The sequence below is a fragment of the Pimephales promelas genome, chromosome 13 (assembly GCF_988280905.1).
Source record: "Pimephales promelas chromosome 13, fPimPro1.hap1.1, whole genome shotgun sequence".
Lineage (NCBI taxonomy): Eukaryota > Metazoa > Chordata > Actinopteri > Cypriniformes > Leuciscidae > Pimephales > Pimephales promelas.
In genome coordinates, this window is record NC_142781.1 from 28,690,917 (window position 1) to 28,703,032 (window position 12,116).

Here is a 12,116-nt window from a genome sequence, read left to right on the forward strand (position 1 = left end):
GCACTCCAGTGACATAAATGATAGTCAAAAAATGAGTTCAATTGAGAGGGAATCACATGTTATTTAGCGGATGATGCAGACGGGATAGAAGCACCTTGTATGTGACGAGCTTTTTTAGGTCATTATTGAGAGCAGACCATGGTTGATCAAAACAAAGGAAGGGAGCGAAGATGAAAGCGAAAGAAATCAAAAGCCACTGAGCCTCACATGAAAAATAGGGCAAGTTACAGCAAAACTCTTATCTGCATGTCATTTACACAGCAAATAGGAAGAGAATCCTGGGAAATGATAGCAAAGGGGAAATGGAAGATGAGAATGGAAGGAGTGTCCCTCTGAAGTCTGCGACTGCTTTCTGGAGGGCGGACGAAAAGGCGTAGGGGATGAGGGTTATAAATGAGACGAGGGCAAACGAGAAAGAGCTGAAGATGTGGGTTGTTTCGTGGATGATACATGGCACTGGGCGACTAATTGCTTTTGAGCTTTCTCTGCGCTGGCTTCTGATTGGTTGCCCGCCGACATCGAGCGCCAGTCATTAGACAGGTTACACAGAGGCCAAAAAAGTGAGTGACTTTTGGACACAGCCCCCTGTGCCGAGAGCAAATTAAATCCCACACTTCCTTTAACTGGTGCTGCACTTTTCCCTAACAACCCATATGGATAGATGAGCAGGATGCACGTTGTTGAGGCGTCGGACACATTATCATGCTTCACTAAAGACAAGCACCATATGCAGTGGTTCTGATTGCACTAGGGCTTTGCTGTGGACTCAAACAGCAAAACAGCTGTTGGGAATTGAAGGGAAAAGGATGAAACCCACACAGCATGCGTGCTGAACCAATAACTGACAGCTTTCTGAATAGTGAAGTGTGAATAAACGTCAGTGTTTCTATCTTTTGTTTTTGTTGCAGTGTCAAGGCTCAATCCCATAATTTGGCCATTTAGGGGGGGGAACAAATCAAATGGACCATTAAATGAAGGGAAAGATCAACAGAGACAAACAGGGGGAATCGTGCAGATGAGAGGCAGGGTAATCGTGCAGATAGAAGAGGGAAGAAAGATACAGACATAAACGTTTTAGTGTTGAGGCAGGTTAAATACGTATCCAACTTGCGTGCTTGCCAGATTCGTATACAGGGAAGACAAGGCATGCCTGTAACACAGGGACAGTTGTAACACTGTCAGTTTAACTACTTAAAAATAAAGCTGCTTTCAAACAGGGCCACCAGCTCCTGAGGAAAGACGGTAACACTTTATTTTACAGTGTCCTTGTTACATATGTTACATGTACTTATCGTAGAAGTAACAGTAAATTATGCATAATTACAACCAAACCAAATCCTAATCCTACCCTAACCCAATAGTAAGAACTTAATAAAAGGGTTAGTTCACCCAAAAATGAAAATTAAGTCATTAATTACTCACCCCCATGCTGTACCAACCCCGTAAGACCTTCGTTCGTCTTCGGAACACAAATGAAGATATTTTTGATTAAATTTGAGAGCTGTATAACTACCACATTGGCTCCTGAGGGACTGCCTCTTGACGGCCCAGAAAGTCAATGAAGAAAATGTTTAAATATCCCAAGTGACTACCGTGGCTCAACTATATGTTTATCAAGCGACGCGAATACTTTTTGTGCGAAAAAACAAACAAAAATAACGAGTTTATTCGACTATTTCTTTTCTTCCTTGTAGGCCAGAAACGAGATTTCCTTAGATTTCCACGACGCATGCGCGAGAATTGCGATCTGAAGTAGTGTAAGCAGATCGCAGTTCTCGCGCATGCGTCGTGGAAATCTCGTTTCTGGCCTACAAGGAAGAAAAGAAATAGTCGAATAAACTCGTTATTTTTGTTTGTTTTTTCGCACAAAAAGTATTCGCGTCGCTTGATAAACATATAGTTGAGCCACGGTGGTCACTTGGGATATTTAAACATTTTCTTCATTGACTTTCTGGGCCGTCAAGAGGCAGTCCCTCAGGAGCCAATGTGGTAGTTATACAGCTCTCAAATTTAATCAAAAATATCTTCATTTGTGTTCCGAAGACGAACGAAGGTCTTACGGGGTTGGTACAGCATGGGGGTGAGTAATTAATGACTTAATTTTTATTTTTGGGTGAACTAACCCTTTAATAAAACTCAGAACTTAAATATATAATTAACAATGTAACAATTACACGTTATTGTAACACGGTAACAATGTTAAGTCAATGCAAAGATGTGTTACGCGCGTAAAAATTGCTGTGGTGCGAATGAGGCGTAGAGCGCGGCACGGTAGACGCGAATACACCTCATTCACGTGTCAAGGCGCGAATTGAGCATCTGGTGTGTTAAGCGCGAATGATTTAGTTAGTGCTATTTGTGCATTCACGCGTTTGACGCGAATTCGCGTCTGCCGCCTGAGTTGAAAAATCTGAACTTTGGCGTCAATTCGCGCCGTGTTAACCAATCAGGAGCCTGCTGCTTGCTCACATGGTGAAGGATCTGGATGCTTCAATAAATTATTTTGTAATATGACTAAATGCCTGGTGTGGTTCTAATGCACAACAAAGCAAATATTTTATCACTTAAAACTTTATTTCAATATACGAGACATGTTCATTTTGTATTGAATGTTATTTATTAGACAACCAAAATACATGTGCATAAGTTTGTGTCTGGACGTGAGAGAAAAAAAGTTCGATTCTGACGCGCATGACGCACATAAATTTCGCTTCAAACTTTTGTTTTTACGCGCGTCAGTTTCACTCTTGACGCGCGAAAGTGGTCAAGCGTCAAACTAGATGTGGTAGACGCGAATTTGACGCGGTAGACGCAAATTTGACGCGCTATTCACGTCTGGTGTGAACGCACAGTAAAGATGAAAAAAATGTGTTATCTGTTGTACATAACCCTTCAAAAGATTGGTGACAATAAAACATTTAAAATGTTAGAAAAGATTTCTATTTAAAAAAAAGTGCACCCTCATAATGGGAATATAACAATTAAACTTTACCAAACTAATTTTTGACTTTTTGACCCTAGACTTTTAAACTGCACTTGTACTTGACAACAATCTACACTTACACAGTTTATATATAAGTTGTAGATTTCAAAACAACTTTAATTTGCAGCAGTCAAATGTAGGAAAATAATATCAAAAGTTACAGATATTAAAGCAAACAGTGGCACAACCATCCTCTAATCAGTTGCTGGGTTCAAGTTGAGTGGAATCGAGAACCCTAAACAGTGTCCTAGTCACTCAGCGGTACATCAAAGCCAGCCTTTTTATATGATCTGAATGGTCTAATTGAGGTCAGAATGATGGGCAAATGAAAAGCATGTGATTTTTGTTTTCCTTTTGCAATGCTCTTCAGAGAGCGCTGACGATTGTGGTCAATTGTGCTTTTGACTTTGACCATAATGGCCAGTGGTATTAATAGACATCTGGGGGAAATAAAAGCATGCACAAATGATTAATTATATTTTTTAAAGAATCTTGAAAGCACTGCCAAAAGCTAATGCTTTCATCTACTACCACTTATTTTCCAGAGACTGACTCCCCAAAGAAGTCCTAAGTGACTTGCTCAAGGGCACCGTCACTGCAGAGGCAGGAAGTGACATCAGTAATACCTCATCTTGTTCGCTTCAAATCCTTTTCAGTATCGGAAACACTAACCTTTCAGCTGACAGCTCAGATCATTAAACACTAAGATACCTGTGACACTAGAGTACAATTGGTGAAGAAAAGTCCATTTAGAGATCGAGAAAAAACAGTTAGCCTCTCAATCATCACACCGTCCTGATGTGTCTAATCTGTTCCAAGACGTTACCACAACTTGTTTTTGACCTTTCAAAGCTAGACACCCAAATGTGAGATCTGTCCTTTCCATCAATGATATCTCAAATAGCACTCATTATGTGAAGCTGTGTGATTGCTTGACACCAGGCAGACATCTGAACCCAAGGTGATGACCAGGGGACAGCAGAGGGCAAGAGGTCAGCTGGCATCTGTTTCGTAGCTATTAAGTCCCCTCGCCACAAAGAGCTGGCAGATTGGGCAGGTGGGGCTTTCAGTCGGACATGAAATAGAAAATGACATCTTAAGCACAAGGTTCAAGTCATTAGAAGAACGGACATCTTCATCCGCTAACTCTCGAGTCTGTGCACGGCTCGTTCTGGAACAGATGCTTAGATGTGGAAAGTGGGTCAAATAGATATGGAGGCTTCTCTGGAGGAGCTCTGCCGCCTTTCTGAAGTTTTTCCCCTCCTCGCGGGGCTCAAGAGACCCGGCCACTACCACAGACTCGTGTGCAAACCTCAGTCTCGAAATGGTGCCAGAGTGTAGCTGGATGGATAGAAAAATCAGACTAACCTGTGACCTCTCTCATATGAGATCCCTTACATTACAAGCTGAGATTGTTCAACGTAATTCAAAGTAAAATCCGTCCAAATAGCCTTTAAACTTGGCTTTTAATCTCCGCCAAGTGTTCTGAATGAATAAATGGCATTTACAGTACATACTAAATAACGCTTTCTTTTGTGGAAATGGCAGACTGCTTTGGCTAAGATATACAATGTGAAAATTTCAGTCATAATTTACTATTGACAAACTTTTTTTGCTAAAAAATACAGTTAAAATAGTTAAATATTGAAATATTATTAAAGTTTGCGTTCCATTTTAATATAAGATAAAGTGCAGTGTATTCCTGTAATGGTACAGCTCAATTTTCAGCATCATTACTCCAGTCTTGTCACATGATCCTTCATAAATCATACTAATATGCTGATTTGGTGCTAAAAACATGTTAAAAACATTTGTTGGGGTTTTATATTTTTTATGAAGTAGGAATTTTTTCTTAGGAGCCTCTGATGAATAGAAAGTTCAAAAGACTAGCATTTATTTGAAATATTAATCTTTTTTAACATGATAAATGTTTTTACTATCACTTTTGATCAATGTAATCCATAATTTCTCAATATATTAATTTCTTTCAAATAAAAATACTTAAAAAACGATTACTGACCCCAAACTTTTGAACAAGACTAGTCTGGTTCTAGATGAGTTAATCAATAATAATAAAAAAAAATGTATGGTATATGGGGACATTTTGAAATAGATAGATAATACAGATTCAACACAAAGTGTGCACATCCAAAGGACAAAACATCTAAAAGTTGCACAAAAAAAAGAAGAGAAAAGTTGGCACACCACAGCTCCAAAACAAAACAAAATGTATTTATGTTCTCACCACATAGACAGATAATAGAAAATATGAATCAACCTCAGGGACATAAAAGTATTCATAGTGGAAGAAAAACCCAGATCATTTATGCAAATCACTGTATTTATGCTCAACCACTTTTTGTTTGTTGTTTTTCTTGTCAAAAGGGATCATTAGCAAAACAAGCAACAGTATTAATTCACTACCTGCGGGTGACCATTAGCTGTATATGCAAATGACATGGCAGAAAAGTGAAAACTAAAAAAGGGGCTCAATCTGGGAAGTAGAATAGTTGTACATGTTCTTCTGTAGATGAAGCTCCTTGAAGTGCTGGGCAAAACCATCGGAGAAACACAGAGTAATCTCTCTCCTGTACTCGCACGGCTAGGCTCATCAAAAACCAATAACACCATCTCATCATTAGCCTTCCGTAAGACACACGGCTCACACACCGACTAGGGCTCAACTACGTGCCTCCAGATCTCCCAGGGAGACGGCCGTGTCACACTGACGGAGGGTGTGAACTACTCTGAAATGCAGCGCCAGCCTCGAAGACTGAATTTATTCCAGCAGCAAAGGGCATATATCTGAAGCAGCTTAAGGTCAAACTAATGCCCGCCAGACGCAGAACAAAAGGATTTACAGGCACCTGCGCAATCGCAGGAATTACGAGCGGCCGCTCTAATACAGTGCAGTGCGCTGTGCAAATTAACTAAATAATCGCTGAGCACAATCGCCTGGTGACACAATCCAGAGCAAAGTTCTGAAATATGTCTTACATATTTCTTCCAAGGGAATGCGTAATGTTGTGTAAGGGCATTTTATGTTACTAGGCCTGCAAGGGTTGTTCTAAACCTTAAAAAATACATGATATTCAACAAACAAAAACGCAGAGACACAGCTCAGCATAAGTATAACATAACGGCAAAATTATGCAAATTTTAGACGCATTGGGAGCAAAATGATAGTAACAACGAATCATAAGAACAGACTCAGCAAGCCGTGAATGGCTGATGTGTATGTGTGTGCGTTTACATTTATATATATATCAGGTCACGTTAAGATCCCACACTAAAAGATAAATCACTCCATCTGTCTTTTGTATGAACTGCACAGTATTTTTCACATTTAGAAAGCTTTTGTTCTAGATGCGATCAAAGGCACGGCAAAGCAATACAACGCACATGTTTAATATTCATGAGTTAATTATTCAGCTTTCATTTTTATGTAACATATTGAACCTTAAAGCTGTTTTGTACTCCACAAAGCCCTGTGAACACAAATCACATAGCATGTTCATGTTGTAATCTCACTGTAATCTCTAGATCTTGAGGGGAAAAACAGGTTTCCATTTGTAAATAAGAATCTAAAGCGGTCTCCAAAACAAAAATTAACCTCAGTAAACAAACTCAAATAAAAGAGCATATATTAAAAATGAATAAAATATATATTTTAATCATTGGTGGCGATTGTTTTTGTTGAAACCTCTCAAGTGAACGCACCCTTATTTATGTAGTGTTTTATACAACACAGATTTTTTAAAAGCAGCATCGATGATGCAAACAGAGTTCATTTCGGGTGTACGGCAGCTCTAAAAGAAAACAGTGTCATTGTTTAGTGTTGATTCATCTCCGTTGTTAAGATCATCAAATATTAAATTAGTTCATATAGAGTAGTTCTGCAGAAAACAGTCATGTCATCGTCCAGCTCAGTTCCGTTCTAATCCAATCGTGTCAGTGCAGTCAAATCAATAATTTTGTTGAATATTAAACCCGTTACTCTTAAACTATTAAACTATTAAACTTCAGCATTTAACTTACCCTGTTTGGGCTACACGCACGAATGATCCTTCAAATCATTGAGGAAAGTTATATATTTTTATAAATACAAAATAACATAAATAACATAAAAAAGATCTAACAGCATTATTTAGATACAGAAATGTAATAATTACACTATAGTGTTCACTGTATAAATTAAATATACTGTTAAAGCTGCCTTTTGTTTGTTGTTGTTGTTGTTTTGTTGTCATTAACATTAATGACATAAATAGGCATTTATAGGCTGCTGTCACTTTAAGAGCAAATGCACAGATCCAACATAATCATATGCTGCGTTCAAGTCATCTCGTATAGATCGTAATTACGAGTTGAACGCACTTGAACGCCACCACAATGTTGTAAATACCAGTGGGGAGCTCGGGATTTTCTTTAAGCCCCGATCTGTACGATTTGGGGGCGTGTCAGTGAGAAACGTTCATTCAACGTCTGTTGACGGTAAATTTTAATTGAATTTCAATGTTTACTCATTGACATTGTAAGGCTTTTTCATTTATAAAGGAAGCTCTCTGCACAAAATATATCATTGTAATATAAAAATTATACCTAATGATAGAGTTTACATTAGCTTCATAAGCTAATAAAAAACATAAAAAGAAAAACACACCTGATGCGCATTCTTTGTTCTTCATTCTTTTTTATTAGCAGAGTTAACAAACCTTGCTGTATTTTCGTGTAAGTCATTAAAAGATGGTACACCTCCATTTTGCTCCGACGAAACTGACTTGAACGCATCTCACGTCGTAAACACGACTTCCCACCTCGTACGTACGAACTTCCCAGGAGGACTTAAACGCAGCAATACACATCCGATTTCTTTCTGTTTACGTTTACGTTTAAGACAAAACAGACTGTGTTTACGTGAATAGTAGCCAAGACGGTAGTTTGACATAATTTTGTGTGTATGTGTACATTCAAGCGCAAGAAGACACGAAAGACAAAAAAAAGTGCAAATGATAAACTTTCACTCAATGACAGTTAAACACGAATCACATGCGTGCTGAACAGTGGGGGGCCTGGTCCAAACGGATCACTGATAACCTACCCTAGTAACTCCCAAGCAACCACACAGAAAATCAGGAATGACATTGCAACACCCTGTTGTTGTTTTTTGCGATCACTTACTTTAGAAAAAATAAAACCCATTTTTTTAAGATTTGAAGATTGTACTGAATCCAGCTGAGCCTAATGCTGAACTTTAATGCGAATTACATAATATGGTTATAGGAATCATACTAATTACTTGTAGAAATGCTCTTTTTGTTCACACTGAATTAGTCTTTGCCTACCAATGTCATCTACAGACTTCTTCTCGACTAGCATTGGTCTGCTCTGATAGATTTGGTCTAGATCAGTTTTTTTTTTCCCTCCATAATTGACCTTTGGCTACATTTTAATTTGACTAATGTCACCAATTGTTCTCCTGATGTAATGCAGTTGTTTGTGCCAGAAATAAAAAAAATAAAAAATCCCCCAACTCAAGTCTGTTATCATAATTTGTTAAACTGTATTAATCAAAATGGTCTATAGTCAATTGAGGTAAAAGCTTTTGCGCTCTCAGTTTGGACTGAGGCCCAATTTATGAGTGCCGTTTTGGAGAGTGAACGGATCAATAGCGGCTGTGAACCGGCGCTTGGGTTCAACATATAGTACCATCTCTAGAGGTACAGGAGTAAACCACAAACTAAAAAAGATAGTGTTAATATAGTCTACTAAATTACTGATGAAAGTCTTTTTCATCAACGATAACTGAGATGATAAGGAAAATGAGCAACACCGCAATAACAAAGTATTTTAATCAAGACAGACACTATATGACAACAACAATATCAACAATAACTATATTAGCATCCACAGCAATGGACCATAAGGTTCTGTTTATTATAAGTGTGCTGTAGTTATGTCAATAGCCTCTTTAAATACAGGAGCTCTTTAAAGTCAGATAGATTCTGATTGGCTGTCAAAACAAATCTGAACGTGATTCTCTTTGTCATTATATTACAGTTGTGGTTTGGACTTCTCTATTCTTATAGAATTGGAACTATTAAAACTTTATAGTAGTAATTTTTTGTGTGAACGACCCTCAAATTTTTAAAAATATTTTCATCAATAGACAAAAAAAAAAAAAAAAAAATCTGAAACTGAAAATGAACTGGCCCCAAACAATGTGAGTGTTTGGGAAACCCGTTTAAAAACAGTCATTTTATTTGTAATTCTATCTGTTGGTATTAATGGCACTGCATTTACACACTTCAGCTTTAAACTGGGATTGAGAAAGTATTTTAACATGGTGGGAAAAAAAAAAAACTGCACACATCATCTGTAAGCATGCCGAAACAGTCAATAAACCAGAGGCGATGATTTATATGGAGCATGCAAAAGTGTATATTTCTAATGAGGCAGAGAGGATAGACTGTTAGGTGAAGATGAAAGATGGAACATACAGAGTATGTGGATGTGTGTTTGTCCAGGTGGGCTTTAGGTAGGAGAACGGGATAGGGACACAGCTCATTAATTGGGAAATGGGACTCCTGGCGATGAGGCTAAGGACATCTGTTCCCCTGACAGGACGTTTGCGGCCAATTCTGCACCACATTGCTTAAAGAAATGTTGTGCTTCACATCAGAAAACGAAATTGATCAAGTCGAAAACATCATAAATGTGCTATCCCATCTGTCGCACGTTTCATGCGTGAGGAAGGTTTGAGTGGTATGACATTGTGGTGATTATATAAAGGATCTTTTGTTAGAGATTTTGCGGTCCATCCATTGAAAGTCCAAACAACTACCAATTTAATGCTTCAAATAATCCAAATGAATTGTGCGGTTTAAGGGACAGTTCACTTTGAAATTCATTTTTGATATGTTTTAGCTTACCTCAAGCGCATTCAAGAATGTAGGTGTCTTTGTTTCCACAATTTTGATAATTTTAGGTCAAACCGTTCTTGTCTGTCAGTCATATAATGGAGGTCTATCTATTAAGTCCAAATTAAACATGATTTAATGACTCGTAAATGTAAGAACACATTGATGGCCTAAGACAAGAAACGAGCGGTTTGTGTGAGAAAACTAACAGTATTTATATCGTTTTTACCTCTTGTAATCACAGTCACGTCCAAGTACTCTGAGGGAGAGCAAGCGCCGGAAAGCCACGGAAGTGAAGAGCGTGTGCGTCACTCATTGCTTACACAGAGATTTCAGAAGTGTTACCCTTCACTGTGAAGATCTAAACATATTTAGATATACAGGAAATTGCAATGGAAGACGATTTCGATATATCAACAGACAACATTGATTTTCGGTTTTCCGACTTTTTCGACTTCCGGCACTTTCCGGTGCTTGCGCAGACCGAAGCGCTCGTGCCTTCGGATCACTTGGACGTGGCTGTGGTTACAAGAGGTAAAAACGATATAAATACTGTTCGTTTTCTCAGACAAACCGCTCGTTTCGTGTCTTAGGCCATCAATGTGTACTTACATTTACGAGTCATTAAATCATGTTTAAATTGGACTTCTCTGTGCGGGGGACCATAGACCTCCATTATATGACTGACAGACAAGAACGGTTTGACCTAAAAATATCAAAATTGAAAATACTGTGGAAACAAAAGACATCTACATCTTGCATGCCCTTGAGGTAAGCTAAAACATATCAAAAATTAATTTCAAAGTGAACTATCGCTTTAAACATCATCACTTTATATGATGAACAGATTGAATTTAGGCTTTTATTCACATATAAACACTTATCAACTCACACTAGATATGTTAAACGATGTGCGAGATCCAATGAGGTGTTGCTCTGAACGCTTGAGCTTCCGCAAGAACAAATGAGGTTTGTTTTTTGTGCGTCAAGCAAGTATGGCTGAGGTTCTGTTTATGTTCGCTGATCAATGTTAATGTGAATAATGTGGATAAAAGCCTAAATTAAATCAGTTCATTAAATAAAGTGATCGTGTATCTTTGGAAAATTTCGACTAAACCACTCAATTCATTTGGATTATTTTACCTCTTTATGAACTTTTTTAAGTGACAAATTTGTAGTTGTACGGACTGTCAATGGAGGGACATAAATCTCTTAGATTTCATTCAAATATCTTCATTTGTGTTTCGAAGATGAACGAAAGTCTGGCGGTTTTGGAACGTCATGAGAGTGAGTAAATTACAATTTTTAACCCTTTTAAGTTATTAAGACCTTACATTGATAAAGAAACATTCAGGAATGAGAAAATAAAGAGCGGGATGTGCATGATGTTTCAAAGAGTTATTAGGCACAATAAACTGTGAAAAAAAGAAAAGAATTCAGAAATGCAATCAATTCTCAATGCAATCCAAATTCAGTTTTCTTTTTTGGCTTACTGAGCCGAAGACCACGTTTACACAAAGCCGGGTATTTAGCAAAACGAATATTTTCCCCCTCTCCGTTTTCAAAAATAACATCATTTACACACCCGCATAAATACGCCGTCGAGCGCCATCATACAGTAACTACGCCAAACCTATTGGTGGCAGTGTAGGGGTTAAGGATAAAGCCATTCAAGCCAATCAGAATCGACAAGAGAGAACCTAAAACGCCATTTCTCCCAGTTCACACGACAACGCATAACCGGCATTTTCAGAAATCTCCACTTTGGCCGGAGTTTTTAGAAATAATCGTTTTCAGTGATAAAAACGGCGTTTTCGTGTAAATGAGAGGGCAAAACGCAGAGAAATATCTGCGTTTTCCCATCGTGTAAAGGGGGCCTAAATGGACAAATACATCCATGTAAACACAACTGGTTTTCAAGAAATAAAATTTCTCATTTCATCTAATACGATTGCACCCATAGCGTAAAGCATTAATTTCTATTTGTTTTATTGTAGTTGACGAATCCCTTAAAGACGACAGCTGTTTGCATAGAAAGAAAACTTCTGTTCATCAAGTTAGTGTTAAAGTGACCTGGTAAAGCAGGCAAATGGAATTTGCTTTCGTTTTATGCGACTGTCATTACGCCCCCTCCCCCTAACCCCGCTTACATCCAAATTGCTGCCATGGAAGACCTTACGAGAATAATGGTAAAATGGCTACACAATCATGCT

The 12,116-nt window shown here is 38.1% G+C and overlaps 1 protein-coding gene across 4 annotated transcripts in view; it reads right to left on the reverse strand.

The window, feature by feature from the left end:
- Positions 1-12,116, reverse strand: part of nkain2 (sodium/potassium transporting ATPase interacting 2) — a 224,750-nt gene that overhangs the window by 63,827 nt on the left and 148,807 nt on the right. The gene's annotated exons all lie outside the window — the stretch shown is intronic.